This window comes from Emydura macquarii, unplaced genomic scaffold (genome assembly GCF_026122565.2).
Source record: "Emydura macquarii macquarii isolate MOO-44397 ecotype Brisbane River unplaced genomic scaffold, CSIRO-AGI_Emac_v2 contig_3044, whole genome shotgun sequence".
Lineage (NCBI taxonomy): Eukaryota > Metazoa > Chordata > Testudines > Chelidae > Emydura > Emydura macquarii.
In genome coordinates this window covers 2,679,499-2,694,791 of record NW_027133181.1, presented here as the reverse complement: position 1 = coordinate 2,694,791, position 15,293 = coordinate 2,679,499, and the positions used below count along the sequence as shown (strand labels likewise).

The window sequence follows — 15,293 nt, the reverse complement described above, 5'->3', positions numbered from 1 at the left end:
TCTTTCATGTTCAAAACTTGTATCTGCTTAGATTCATACAATACTGCTGAAAGCAATGAAAAAGAATGCTAAGCAGACAATGAGGCCCATGAGTAATCAAAAGAGAGTTTGGGGGTGGGAAATGTTGAAAGAGTGTGCTTATAAGTATTGTCCTTACATTTTATCACAGTGGTAATGATAGTACTTCAATTAAATGTCACTATGGAAAGTAACATTGTATCTAGCCATCTAGACACTTACATGGCTTCAATCACCATGGCAGTCTCTCAGATAACATAGCCATCTCTTCCTCTTTGAATAATAATACTTGTTCAAGGAAAATAGTTCAGGAATAACACTCCTCTGAGATAATGCTATATGATTCCTAAGGACTGCATTGTGTCTTTTAAAGAACAGCTCTGAGTAAGGAGCAGTTCAGACCACAGATGGAATGTGGGAAGAGGGCTTGCTCCTCAAGGACAAAGCCATGCATTCCTCTGGATGCAGTGGGCTTCCTATTGAGTGTGGTAAGGTGAGTACCTCCGTGGCACCCATAGGGAGCAGTTTCTATGCTCACCCAAGTATAGAAATGGCTATCACGACAAGTTCTTGCACAGGGCATGCAAAGCTGTGGAGAAGCCTCCTTAGACCCTGTCCGCATGAACAAGAGCCAATCACAGCCTGGCTTGAAAAGTTTTAATGTTTATAGCTGGGTGGTGTCATTCCAACAATGTAACCGCAGCTACTTTGTGTAATTTGCAGCACAGTGCCCAACAGAAATGACAAAATATTAGAGGTTACTTTAAAAAGGCATTGCCAATTAAATACCACATGTGATCCATCAAATGCTGAAGGCTAACGTTGAACCTATAAATTAGAAGGATGAAGTTTAGTGCTTAATTTAAGAATTTTGTGTTTGGCAAATGCTATTTGATCAGTTCTACACATACTGTAAGTCTGATGTTGGGTGGTATAGTGTAAATCATACATATATTTCTGCAATTAGTACTTCAGTACTATTTATTCATTATTGTTTTAGACTGAGGTCCTGAGCATGCCCTTGGCTCAGTAAACAACGCTGAAGCAGACTCAGACCCTGACCATGTGGGTTACCTTCAGATAATTTGTTTCAGCTGATTTAACTCCTTTTTCAGCTGCACACCATCTTTGTGAATGCTGCAGAGTTAGAGAGTTGGGCACAGTCACACAGAAATCTGTGTGAAAAAGAAAATCATGGTATTTACCTGTTTTTATGTGTACTTCACACTTTTAAGAGACAATTGTGTGGAAATTGGTGTATGACTTCTCTAATGATTTAGGCTCATAGCCTCTTAAATTGTGCTTGCATTCTTCAAGATAATTTAAAGCAGTTATATGAATTGTTACTATTTGAATGTGTCCCTGAAGCATACAGTAAATGCATTAACAGATTTTGGGCCCACAGATGTCTTTTTTTTTTTTTTTTTAAAAAGGGACTTAAACCATGAAGTGATATGAACTAGACTAGCTAATGTATTGATGTTTCCTCTAAGGCACTCTAGAAGCTGTTTCTGGCTCTTTTGGTTGGTAAAGAACTGTCCTTCATCTCTGTGTTTTTGGTTATAGCAATAAAATATCCAAGTTTTATTCCTCCCATGTTGCCCTGCTGTTCTTTTCCACTAATTAGTGGTGTTCAATGGAAGGTCAGCTCCGCTGTTCTGCATCTGACATCTAAATCAAACAATGGAGATATGTTGGATTGGCTTTCTAGAACATAGCTAGACCAGAGGGAAGAAAAAATATGTGGGAAAACTAACTGTTTCAAGTAGTCTGAGTCTCTTCCCATGCTTTTCCGTCTGATGAACGCAATCTTCAGGGGGGATTGTCTCCTGAGCCCGTTGTTTGTATGTACACTCCCAAGAATTGAGTCTGGTCAATCTCTGCTTCTTTTCTGACTGGCTTGCCAATAACCAGCATGTGGATACATCATCTAAATCATACTTTTTCATACTATTTCTTTTCTGAATATAAGTAAAAGCTGCTTTTCTTTTAACAGTAGAGGTAAACTTCAAGCCACACTATTTATACCTATAGAATGGAGAATAATTAGAGTAAAAAAGAATTGATGTAAGGCTTCTCATTGACTTCAATGGTCTTTGGTTCAGATTCAAATTATGTATTGATGAGTGGGTGTAAATGAACTTCAGGGAGTTTATGCTCTTGTAACATATATGAAGGGGGCTATAAGAATTGGCTAAAAGTGGAAAATATCTATCTATCTGTTTATCTAGCTAATCTTTTTTTTTCTTTTTGCAACCAAAAAGAACAAGAGGATTTTGGCTGAAATTTTCAGTTTTCAGCTTCAGTTTGTTTGCTTTTAAACCCCAGATAATTGTCAAACACAATTTCCATTTTGACTGAATGTACATTTTTGTCAAAATGTTTTGAAGAAAAACTTTGGACCAGTTTTAATAAATCCAGAGAGAGTTGCAAAATGGAAAAAAAATCTCTCAGAAATATGGCCCCAATTCACCAAAGCACTTAAGCTCTTCCTTAATATTAGGCATGTGAATAATCCTATCCCTATACAGGAAAGCACTTAAACGTATGCTAAAACTTAAGTACATGCTTAAGTCCATTAACTTCAGTACTCAAGTATTTGAGGAATTGGGGGCCTGTATCAAGTTTGCTGTAAGCTGTGGATGTATCAGTTAGAAGTGATAGAGGAGAAGAAAAACCTGGGCATATTGGTGGATCACAGGATGATTGTTATGCGGCCATGAAAAAGGCTAATGCAATCCTAGGATGCAACAGGTGAAGTATTTACAACAGAGATTGGGAAGTTTTATTACCATTATACAAGGTGTTGATGAGACTTCATGTGGGATACTGTGTACAAATCTTCCATGTTTAAGAAAGATAAATTCAAACTGGAACAGGTACAGAGAAGGGCTACTAGGATGATAGCAGGAATGGAGAACCTTATGAGAGGAGGCTTACAGAGCTTGGTTTGTTTAGCCTAGCAAAATGAAGGATGAAGGGCGTTATGATTACTGTCTATAAATACATCAGAGGGATAAACACTAGGGAGGTAGGGGATTTATTTAAGTTAAGAACAAATGGCTATAAACTGGCCATCAATAAATTTAGACTTGGAATTACAGGCAGTTTTCTAACCATCACAGGAGGGAAGTTCCGGAACAGCCTTCTAAGGGGAGATGTGGAAGCAAAAAAACCTAACTTGTTTTAAGATTGAGTTTGATTGCTTACAATGGCATATGGCCAATCCATGACTTCTATTAGCAAATATCTTCAATGGCCAGAGGTGGGACATTAGATGGGGAGAGCTCCAAGATACTACAGAGAATTCTTTCCCAGGTGTCTGGCTGGTAGGTCTGCTCAGTGTCTAACTGATCACTATATTTGGGATCAGGAAGTAATTTTCCACCAGGTCATATGGGCAGACACGTTAGGGGGATTTCACCTACCACTGTGGTGTGGGAAATGGGTCATTTGCTGGTTTGAACTAGAGAAAATGGTAGATTTTTCTAACTTGAAGTCTTTCAATCAATATTCAGTAACTCACCCCAAGATTATGGGTCTATTATGGGAGAGAAAGAGCAAGGTTCTGTGGCCTGCAATGTGCAGGAGGTCAGACTAGATGATCATAGAGTCAGTCTCTAAGGTCAGAAGGGACCATCTGACCTTAAAGTCTGAGTCTAATTTGCAAGCTGAAAGTCTCATAAGGTGCTGAAAGTGGTCCAACAGCACTCACTGACCACAGTACTGAATGCTTCCAGGAGAGCTAGCCAGATAATGACTTAATTTAATGGGACACTGAATTGTAATAAGTAAATTATAACAAAACTTGTTGACAGAAGACTCTGGCCTTGGTCCAGACCTGAAGGAAGACAGAAATTTCTCATAACAGGTAATCAGTAAAATGGGAGTGCAGCTACATTGAGAAGGCCTTTCTTAAAAATCTGTGTTAAAAATATGAAGATGTGCTAACTGCAAAATCTATTCTGATGATTTTTCAGTAATATATTGACAACTGCTCTTCTTTTAATAAACCTGAAATCCTGTGATCTTTTATGAATTGCTAAGTTATTGATTGAGACTGTATGGTAAAAGAAGCCAAGTTGGTCATGTATGCAAAAAGGCAGCTCATTAGATATGTTTTTACTTAAACATGTTAAAATAAGCAAAGCCCATAAGAAGCCTCAAATGAAGATAAATTGGGTATAATGGGACAAAGATTATTAAATTAGGATTAACAACATTTTGCCACCTTGACTTTAATTGAATTCAGTAAATCACTGATTAGAAGCAATAAAAGGAAAAGAAGAATGGAGCTATTTCCAAAAGAATATTGTTCTAGAAATATTTAGAATCACTCTAGTGAATTAAGACAAGTTATCTATACAGGGCCAAACTTCACGTGGAAGCTGGAGAATTTTCCTGACAATACTAAGAAATGAACAAGAACCTTGATATTCAGATATTTACTGTTTTGGGCCAAATGCCAATCAGAGGTGTCTTTCTACTGGATCCTCAATGTGGAACCCACCTTGGGGATAATGAGTAACCACTATAAGGTGGCAACCATGATTCCTCTTAACCTTCCAATAGCCATAAATGACAGTTGTGATGTTGGGGGATGACTTGTCAGGTGGGAGAAATCGTGAGCCCCAAACCAGAGTTGCCTGCAGGCCAGAAAGAGGCAAAGCTATTCTGAAGGTGGGGTGTAGGTGGAGAGCAGATTAATTGTCCCTCATTATTCAAAAAGTAACCTAAAAAAATTACTTGCCATAAATATGTCCTACTTCCTTTTTCTTTCTTCCTCCCTTCCCTTCTATGGCAGTTCAGTGGGGACTGCTGCAACCGTTGCGCTGAAGAAACATTTATGGGGGAAAAGGACCATTTGAGAACACCTGGGCAACTTTAATGCTAGCATTTCCTAACTTTTGAGTTTTTGACCTTGCAACTTGAAGGTTTAATGTAGTTTTTTTATATGTAACATCTTACTTTTTAAAAGCAGAAAATTGGATGTGTGGCAAAATGATCTAATTCTCAGAAACGACTAAGTCACTTTCACTGAAACTCTCCAAAACATTTCATCCTGAGCGAGAGAGGTCATATGGAAAATTTTAGTCCAGATTGTTAAAGCTTGGTAAAATTTATAGAAAACTGAAAACAGGCATATATGAAGGGAAAGTATTAAGCAATCTTAACTTTAAGAATAGCTACTAGTTCAACCTTAAAACCCCACAGGGGTATCCTTTTCAAAACTGTAAGTATTATCATCATTGAGTTTACCATATCTTCATATGCTCTCATTTTGTCCTCTTATCAATGAAATATACAATCAATATGAAAGTAAATACATTAATCGTCAAGATACTATGAATATAGATTTTGTAAACAGTACTTTCCTGTAAGATCAAAAATCACTTTCTATACAACCCCAATATGGTTTTCCAGATGGGTTTTAAATGGCTAAAAAGTATAAGGTCAATGTCCAGATCCTAAAGATCTGTATTTACAAACATTTCAGCTTTCAGTAAGCAATGGCTTTGTCTCTATTATATTTGAGTAATACTTTATTATACATTAAGTAATAATCCATGAGTAATTTTCCACTAATATAGCCAATGTTCTAATAGGGTTTCATGCACAACAGTTAGTTCTCTAGAATACGATATGTAGTTTTTTCCAACTTTTTATCTATTTACTTATTTATTGTCACTCCAGAGAATGTTTTATTACTTAAAAGAACAGTTTTTTAATAACCAAATCCTCTGAGCTTAACAATGTATGACTAAAGAAACTCTGAGAACTAAACACCTCACTATGTCAAATCCCCAGAGCTATGCTTCAGTACTGCCTCTAATTTACAATGAAATTAGAGTTGGTAGAGAAATCTTTATTGCATAGAAGGAAGCTAAAATGTTGCGGTACATGACTGTGTAATGAAGAATACTTTACTTCTGAGTTTTAAAAAAATAGTAAAGCTTCATTAAATTTGGTATCATAATACATGGTTTGTTTACTGAAGAAAAACATTGTTTATCACCAGGGCTTGTAGTGTGTGCTGAAAGCAAAATAATTAAATTGATATCATTTCTTTTTGATAGGGTCTTCCTTGAGAAAGAATATTACTTTAGTTAGACCAGATAATGTCTCTGTATCTATGAAAAGAACTATTAAGTTAAATTAAAACCTTTCTCTATTTATCAAAAAAAAAAAAAAAAGCTAATAAACATAACTATAACATTAGCTATAGTCTGCTTCTAGACAATCTCTTTCTGTATCAAAGAATTATTTATTTATAATTCAATTTAGCCAGGGCATCTGCTCATCAAGCAGTATTGAAACACCATACCAGCACAAGAACTCTTAAAGGTTTGGACACAGGCATCAAATAGCTTTGCAGTCAGTGTGGTGGGAAAAATTTTATACCTGAACAACGAAAACCACAACCTCTTATAAAGTTTTAAGACATGGATTATTAAATGGAATGTCTGAAATTGTTCATAACTTCTGTTATTTGAAAGATGTTAATGTAGCTATAAGAAGGCAGGGAGAAAAACTGCAAACCATAATTCTGTGAATTTTCATCTATTTATTTTGATACAAATCAGAAGATTAAGGCTATTTTTGGCAGTTACAATTTTAAGTTCCTTTAGAAACTTGATATAGCCTTGAGTATTTTACTTTGTGTACTGTAAACCAGATTTTATAATCATGTATTTATAAAGAAATACTACAAATAGACAGTCATACATATAAAGCTCTTGGAAGTGTGAGGCACAATCGATAGTTGAGCAACAGTTGATGGGAATATATGAAAATACAATGCAATGATCTTATTTGCACCAATTGAAAAACATCAAATAAGTTAGTGTAATAATAAGCTGCTGTGAATAGCTGAGAAGAATTCCTCTGGAAGGCTACCAGGCAATCTAGTAACACCCATTTAAGATATACTTATATACAGGCAAAACAAGGACAATAAAAACTGACAAATTACCTGCTGCCAGGTTCCTCTAATGACCAATGGAATTCAGTGAAGGTAATTAAATTTTCATGTATACAGTGAATTAAAATAATTAGGGTAAATGCTAATATAGTTCAAAGCATGCTTTTCTCTTTCTCACTTATTTTATTTAGTATAAGCATTCCTGGCCTCTGAAACCACATAAGTACTAAGGCTCTGATCCTGCAAACTCTTAGGAATATATATAAATGTGTTCATATGATTAGTCCCATTGAAGTCTAGTGGACTACTTGCAAAAGTGAAATCAAATACACATTTGTTTGCAGAATCAAGTCCTAAGTACTTAGAACAAATAAGTCTACCATAGTCTGTGTAAACCCATTCTTTCCCCCTCCAGAACCCCTCCTACGTAACTAATATTAGTCTTTGGTCCTTCTGCCTCACAATGACCTAGCTTCATATGACAGTTCCGTAGCAATTCACTAGCTGTCAATGACTAAGTAACTTCAGCCACCAGAGGTGTATGTGATTTCTTAGAAATGTATTACCTGGAGTGTCTACTTGCTTTTATACTCATTGTTTCATGCAACCAAGTAATTTCCTCATTATCTCCCTCACCCCTAGCGGGCCATACTCACCATGGGTGGGGCCTGGCACAAGCACACTGAAGCAGAAGTATCAGTAAGTATGTCTTGTTTAACACTTTAGGGGAGCAAGCGAAGGGAGTTCAGAATCTTGTTACTCTTTGTATTGTGACTATACTGCCAACAGTACTTTTGCATGTTTTATCATGACACCCCCCCACACACACCTGTGAAATGCCTGAGCCAGATGAGGAGAAAGAAGAGGACTCAGGATGACATGGTCAGTGATATCCTGCAAGCTGGTGCTACATCGGACTGTGAGCATAGGGCCTGGAGCATGAACATTGCAGACAGCTTGGAGAAGGAAAGAGTGGAAAGAAGGAAGGCCCAGGCTTCACAGCAGAAAAAGGAGAGGGAGATGCACTAGAACTTAATAGAGTTTCTCCAGCAGCAAACACAGATGTTGCAGACTCTTGTAGACTTACAGATTCAACAAACCTGGGCTTCCTTCCCTTTACAAATCATGGAGAATGCCATCGCAGCATCTTATTCTACCCTTTCTTCCCAACATTTCATGTGGCAGCAGGGACCACATCCCTACCACTCCACCTGTTCTTTCCTCTTGACAAGTTCTGTTCTATTAATATATTAAGTTGTTAATGTATTTGCTTTTAAATTGCACAGATTTTTCTTTTCACTTGTTTTTGTTACTGTATATAATTCTATTTGTAACATAATTCATCTTTATTAATTCACGATGTAAGCTGCAGAGTACCTAGCTGTTCTGAAAGCACATATTGTGACAGTATGTGGAACCCCTGAGAGACGGCTTGCTAGCTGGGATACCACTGAGCCCTCTGTCTGACCAGCTTGGGTTCCCTCTCACCCTGTGATGGTGTGACAAGCCACAAACCCCTGGCAAGGATTGCATTTACACAGCCCTCCACAGGCAGGGATCACACCCAGCTCAGTTCAATGAACACTTTCCAGCCACTCACAAACCAAGAATAGAGAAACTCTAGCTGGCTTCTCAGCCCAGGACACCAGATCTATATCATCTAACCCTGGTCAAAAAGCCGGACCAGTGAAGATTATTATCCAGTCCATCTTCCCACAAAGTAGAAGGAACATGCACCAGCATTTGTCCAAACACTTCATTCAAAAACACCCTGGTTAAGATAAAACATTAAACAAGTTTATGAGCTACAGAAAAATAGATTGTAAGTGATTTTAAGTGGCAAGTGTAAAGAGATTAAAAGTAGTTACCAAATGAAATGTACATAAGATCACAGTCTAAATTCTATACACTAACAAGATTTTGAATTAGTATTTTTTTTAGTTCTATACTTTCAGATCAATCTATTATACTTCAGCGGAAAACCAAGTAGACAAACATAAGTGGTGCCTTTTTTTTTTTTTTTTGCTGTGACCTTAAAACTTTCACAGCAGCAAAATGATATGCAACCATTTTCTTTCCAGAATAGTAACTGCTTTCCTTTCTTGAGAAATGGATTATCCAGGTCTTAAGCCAGAATGTTTGCAATTGTAAATCCATTGTAAAACTAAATATTCTGGAAGTAGCAGGAGAAACACAAGTCTTTAGCAGAATGAAAACATAAATAATTAAATGACCCAAATTCAAACACCCCCCTCCACATGCAGCATTTCTGTCCGTTTTTGTTTTTTTTAAATTGCAAATACAATAGAAATCAAAAGTGGCACTGCAGCAGTAGTTGTGGTGAAATATAGAATATTGGATCAAGGACAGGAGCTAGCAGACAGAAGTTCAATCCCTACAAGACTGAGGTAATTTATTACATGCCCTCTCCTGTTAGCTCAAAATAAAGAAACAATTCAATAATCTTAGCATTTTTTTGTACATCACAGAATCAATCATTCCCCTCAAACCCTTCAGCATCTTCATGCTACACGTATTTATGCAGGGGTGGATGTGCATTTAATGTATTATATCCACTATCTTAATTCTTGTTTTTATGTATACTGGGCTGTGAGAGAGATGTTTTTGTGTAAAGCTTTTAAGGTGGTCAAACACTATGGTAATGGTGACCTTATAAAAATTTAGAGAGAGATAAAAAGACATCAAATTGTTTTAATATGCTGCCACTTTTCAGACCAAAATTTGTTCTTTTTCATTTTTTCTATTTAATATTTGTCAGCTCAAGTTTAAATTAATTATCAATTATAATATAATTTATTAATTTCCAAGGAAAATGCTGCTCCATCCAAACAATTAGACTAGAAAATCTCCTTTTTAATCTTTTTCAATGATCATGTACAAAATATGATAAATGCTATATGATCAAGCATACTTTTAAAATATGCGACAGATAACGGGGGTATTTGGATCTGTGATGGAGCAGAGAAACCTCACATCAGCAGAAAAGGAGTTAAAGAGAAGAGAGCCTTTGGGTACAGCTAGCCCTGCTCCACACCTGCAGCCAGTGCCAGGCCTGGATGGAGAAGAAAAGGAGAGAACCTGGTTCAGTTCAGGGCTGACTGGCAAAGAGGCGCTCCTTCCTCTCTACATGAGGGGAACTTCACTACAACCCTGACAGCTGTCAGGGGAGAAGCACAGAATCCCTGACCAAGAGAGACTAGGGAGGTGATTGGGTGCACCCCGAAGAGAATGAACTTTATTATTTGACTTTAAAGGCCCCTTCAACCTTAGACTCAGCCCACCTATGGGACCTGAGGCCACAGCAGGATGCTACAAGGGGGTGCTACTTCAGGTGAGACACTAACAACTATTTGGACTATTGGGGCCATGCCCCAAACTGAAGGGACACAGGTAGGAAGCAGCCTAGGGCAGAAGACTTCGACACTGCTGAGAGGACCCTACCCATGTTGCTTCTCACAGGGCCCTGGCTGGGAACTAATGGAGAGGGACGGTTCAGATCCCCCTCCCAAATGCCTTTAAGGGCTGAGCCCAGGTGCGGGTGAAGGCCTGAAGATTCTTGGCTAAGATTAGGAACCAGGCACCTCTGAGAAGCCGCCAGAGAAGCAACGGGGCAGAAGTCAGGTGTGCTAATCACTAGGTTGCGTGGCCCTCTGAGCACCCTAACACAGTATCCTATATCTTTAAATCCCCATGTTCTCTGGTATGATTACAAGAACCTCCTGGTGACTATAGAATTCTCATTATAGAAGTGTAAAATGGTCCAAAATCATTGGTCATTAAAAGGCCATTTTAAAGAACAACCCCTTCAAATGTTTGCACCCCATACCAACCGTCCAATAACTCAAAAGGAAGCAAGAAATCTATAATAAAAAATGTATATGCCTGAAGTTACTGAAGCAAATATCTATTTAGAAGTTGCCTTTTTAATAACCAAACAATTTCTTATATAAAATGATTGGCCACATATAAACAGAAAAGAATGTCATCAGTATCCCTTAGTGCTCAATATTAAGGAATAGATGGTGACAGTTTTCCAAAGAGAATATAGTGCTGTTGTTTAAAATAAATCCAAGTCTAGAAACGCCTGATTTCACCCCTTACCTCTTCCAGATTGTCAGTGAGGAATCTCGTGAGGATGTACACTTTTTTGCATAAACCACAAATAATAAGCCCCGTCGGATAACTGGAGAATCCTAGCACTGCTGAATGTTAGTGTGGTGCATGAGCTGTTGGAGTATGTAGCAGACTGCTGGAGCTCAGCTGATAAAAGAACATTAACCCTCTACCTGTGTGTGGCTGTATTTTCTTCCATACTACATTATAAATGGCAATCAAGATACTGAACCAGTATTAAGAAAAGGAAGAAGCAAGCAAAAAAGTAATCCAGTATTGAGATGCATCACAACCAAGGGGCCATGCTACCTCAATCTGAAAAAAAAAAAGTGAGAAAATTGTTCAGTTTCTTACAGTTGAAAAACTAAAATGTTTTGCTGCATGCCTGCAACTGCAGAGCTGGAACTGCAGGGCCCAGCTTTGCTGAGTCCAAAGGAAACTAACAGAAAATGCGTGTCAGTCATCTTTTATGTGAGGAACACTGCGCAGACTGCAGCTGTTGGAAGTATTTAAAGGTAAATGGTTCATCAGCTATACCTAGGGAGAAGAAAGCTGAAAATATCTATATCTAGACAGATAGATAGCCATAACTTGGTGTAGAAAAAAGAAAAAGAGAGAGAGAGAGGGAGATGAAAATAAAAGCAACACACTCAGCATGGCAGATATTTACATTACCTGTATTCCTAGCATACAATATTTTTAAGGATAGAGCAATTGGTTAGTGATGGAAGAAACAGACAAGGAAACTCCTACTGTTGGGCATACCTGAAATGAGACAGTCCTCAATTACTATGATGTACAGCATCACAAAACCTAGACAGACAATGATAAGTTGCATTTCTATGTGAGTGACCAGAAAAATGATATTTGCTGGCCCACAAAATACTTGAAAGAGGGTAAGATCCCTCTGAAAAGGCCCTTAGAGTTTTGACCATCCCTTTCTTTCCAAATAGGAAAGTAGGATAGGATATATTTGTTTTCAGGAAAACAAAACAAGACAAGACTCAGATGAGACTTGGACCAGCTGACTCTCACCTGTTTTCTTGTCCTATCTCATTTTTATGACAGATTCTCAGTTAGCACTCATAATGAATTTGCTGACTTCAAGCCTGTGAATCAACCAGCAGAACTGAGACAGAGTCTAAACAATACTGATAAAATACTTAACAGGAGAAAGATGTGCAAACTACACTATTGAAGGAGAGCTAACAGCCTGTTAGAACTGCAGCTCCCTCAGAGCAGAAATGGAAGTGATGTCCTCTCTCAAAGTATCAGCCGAAGCATTATCTTGAATATGATTCTTCAAAAAAGAATGTGCAAAAATTATGCTATGAAGAGGTTTAAACTAATATAAATGGCTGATTCTCTGTAACTTGAAATCTTTAAAACATGATTTGAGGACTTCAGTAACTCAGTCGTAGGTTAACCGTCTATTACAGGAGTGGATGGGTGAGGTTCTGTGGACTAGATGATCATGGCCTTAAAGTCTATGAATCTATACTATAAGAAGAAATTGGAAAGCAAAGGGAAAAAGCTGGAAGACATAGAATAATCAGAATAAAGATGGTAAGCAGTTACAGGCTAACAAAGTGATTGAAATAAAGATTTAAATAGGGTCCAGGAACAAATTGATGTATTTATAAAGATGTTAAAACATTCACAAAGTCAGAGTGCAAATGAGGATCCAGTGGAAAATATAAATAAAGGGAAATAAAACTGCTTTTTGAGGAACTTTTGCTGAATACTAACAATATAACGGAGAAAAAACAGAACCAAGAGGTCTAAATGCATCCTGCCTTCCATTTGAGGTCATTCAAATTCACCAGAAGAGAAAACAAACTGCTTTATTGGAGACAAGTTAATGCACAACCACAAAAGATCAAAGAAGACGGATGTTAAAATACCCCCAAATCACAGCTGTTGTCTAGAAATGTTTAAAATGCAGCTTTGCTTTCTTATTTCTATTATTTATATTTCTTATATCCTATTTCAGGTAAGGTGACCACATTAACAAGGAGACCAGTGGAAATGGTCTGCAGGATTATTTATGACAGTGTTTTTTATAAAAGCAAAATGACAAAGACTTTGGGTCATATCCTCCAGTGGTATCAATGAGTGTAGCTCTATTCAGTACTCCCGGCCCTTTGTCCTTCTTATCCAATTAAGAGATAAAGAGTGAAAAGCTGAATCCCTTTCATACACAAGCACTCACAAAATTTCTAATTTCTAACTCCTCCATAGTACTCAATAAATATTATACATTCTATGTCCTTCCTTAGATAATTATTGTGCATGAATCTCTTTGCATTATACCTGTCTGCTAAATAAATAAAAAAAGAACAATACCAAGACAGGCCTTTTTGTACCCATTAGCTCAGTCTTTTAATTCACAGATTTCTGGAAGCTGAATGATTAAAAAAAAAAAAAAAAAAAAAAGATTATGGACAATGATATACATCAAAACATTGCATATGCTGGAATAAACTGTTCTATCAGACTTGAGCAACATGTTTAACTTTAATTATTTCATGGTTGTAACTGACAGTATAATTGGTCTTCAGGGGTACAGAATATACAATTAAAGATCCACAATGTAGATCAGACAGAAGAATTTTACACTTCAGTTTAAGTTGTCAAATAAATTATAGGTTGTTTCTTTTATTCTCTTAAACCATAGAAAATCCTACTAGTGAAGTAACTGCATTATTTCCATTCCTGTGGAGCTTGGTAGAGAAGGTACTATTTATGCCTCGTCAGCTTCTGTATTACATATGAAATTAACATGGAAAATTAAAGCTCGGGGATTCTATGACCTTTGCATAGGAAGTGAAAGCTTAATAAACAAGATGAATTCAGTTAGGCCCCATTTAGGGTGTACTAGGCTCAGAGGCCACCTGATGGAGGTCATACCCCATCCTGCCCCAGAAAAGGAGCAGTGGAGGCGAGTCCTAGTGCAGCTGTGGGGGAAACAGCCAATTACAGAGAGGATGCAGGGAGCATCCAATCGGACTCCAATAAAAGACACTGCTGAACAGAGCACTGTTAGTTGCTGGTTAGAGCCAGACAAGTAAGGATGATGCTCCTGGTTGGTTATAGTACCTGGACAGACCAGTTGCTAACAGGGACTGGAGGAGCTCTGCTGATGCTCCTGGCTGGCTGTGGGAAAACAAGAAGGTCTTCAGCCCAGAGGTAAGTGTAAAGGCAAAGAGGCTATGGGGAATTGGCCCAGGGAACAGTAGCATAAAGTTAAAGGGAAGTAGCTGGCACCTGCTATTTATAGGGTCCCTAGGTTGGGATCTGGAGTAGTGGGCAGGCTCAGGTCCCCCCACCAACCACAGGTTGAGTGGCCAAGTCTCTGAAGAAGAGGAGAATAAACCAGCCCAGCGAAGGGGTTGAAAACCCCAAAAGTGGGTCAGAATCTGTAGGACTTTTGATCCAACCCATGGAGGGTTACTGAACTAAAGAGTAACTCCACTAGCTGGCGCCACAGGTGAAGAGTCTCCAGGGAGGAAGCCTGGGGGCACTGCTAAATACCAGAGCAGGGACCAACTGAGAGAGAGCCCAGAAAGGGCTGAAAGATAGTGTGAATCATGGCACTGTGATAGGCCTGGTTGGACTAATTGAGGACCTGAGTCCAGGGAGGGCTGCTGGTGAAAATACTGCCAATGGGGCGACAGATAGAGACATAACTAAGGGTACTGAGATAGGTTCTGTTAGACTTGTACACCTTAAAGGGGTTTATATTGTATATCCACATACTGTGTGTGATTCAGCTGGAGATCTGAGTCACTGAAAACCTATTCAAGAAGTTAACTGCCAGAAGGGGTCACAGGAAGCAGCACAACTAGAGAGAGAGTGGAGACACACCCGATGTTAGGGGCACTCAAAGGAGACGAGTAGACCCCATTACAAGCCTGGCCAGAGAATGCAAGAAGCTTGGAATCAGAGTAGCATTGACAATTTTGCTTACTTAATATACTACCATGGCAACAATCTGGTAGGTTACTGAATATAATTGAAACAGAGATTTACTCAGATTACATTGATAAGAGTGAACTAGTTTTTTTTATCCCAAAAAGCAAACAGTTGGCAATATTGTTAAGCTTTATGGGCAGGATATTCAAACCACTTTAAAAATCTTGCAAGCCCTTATCTATCTGAGAAATTATGCCTAGATTGTGGCAGTACTAAAGCAGATTTATTTCCTAAACCACTTGTT

General features: G+C 38.1%; 1 long non-coding RNA gene across 1 annotated transcript in view; it reads left to right on the top strand.

The window, feature by feature from the left end:
• The window catches only part of LOC137141343 (uncharacterized), a 51,681-nt gene extending 40,517 nt beyond the window's left edge, over positions 1-11,164 (top strand). Inside the window, exons 2-3 of the long non-coding RNA XR_010916593.1 lie at positions 7,583-7,639; positions 11,072-11,164. This is a non-coding gene — a long non-coding RNA (uncharacterized lncRNA). The remainder of the gene's footprint in view (positions 1-7,582; positions 7,640-11,071) is intronic.
• Positions 11,165-15,293: the final 4,129 nt, after the last annotated feature.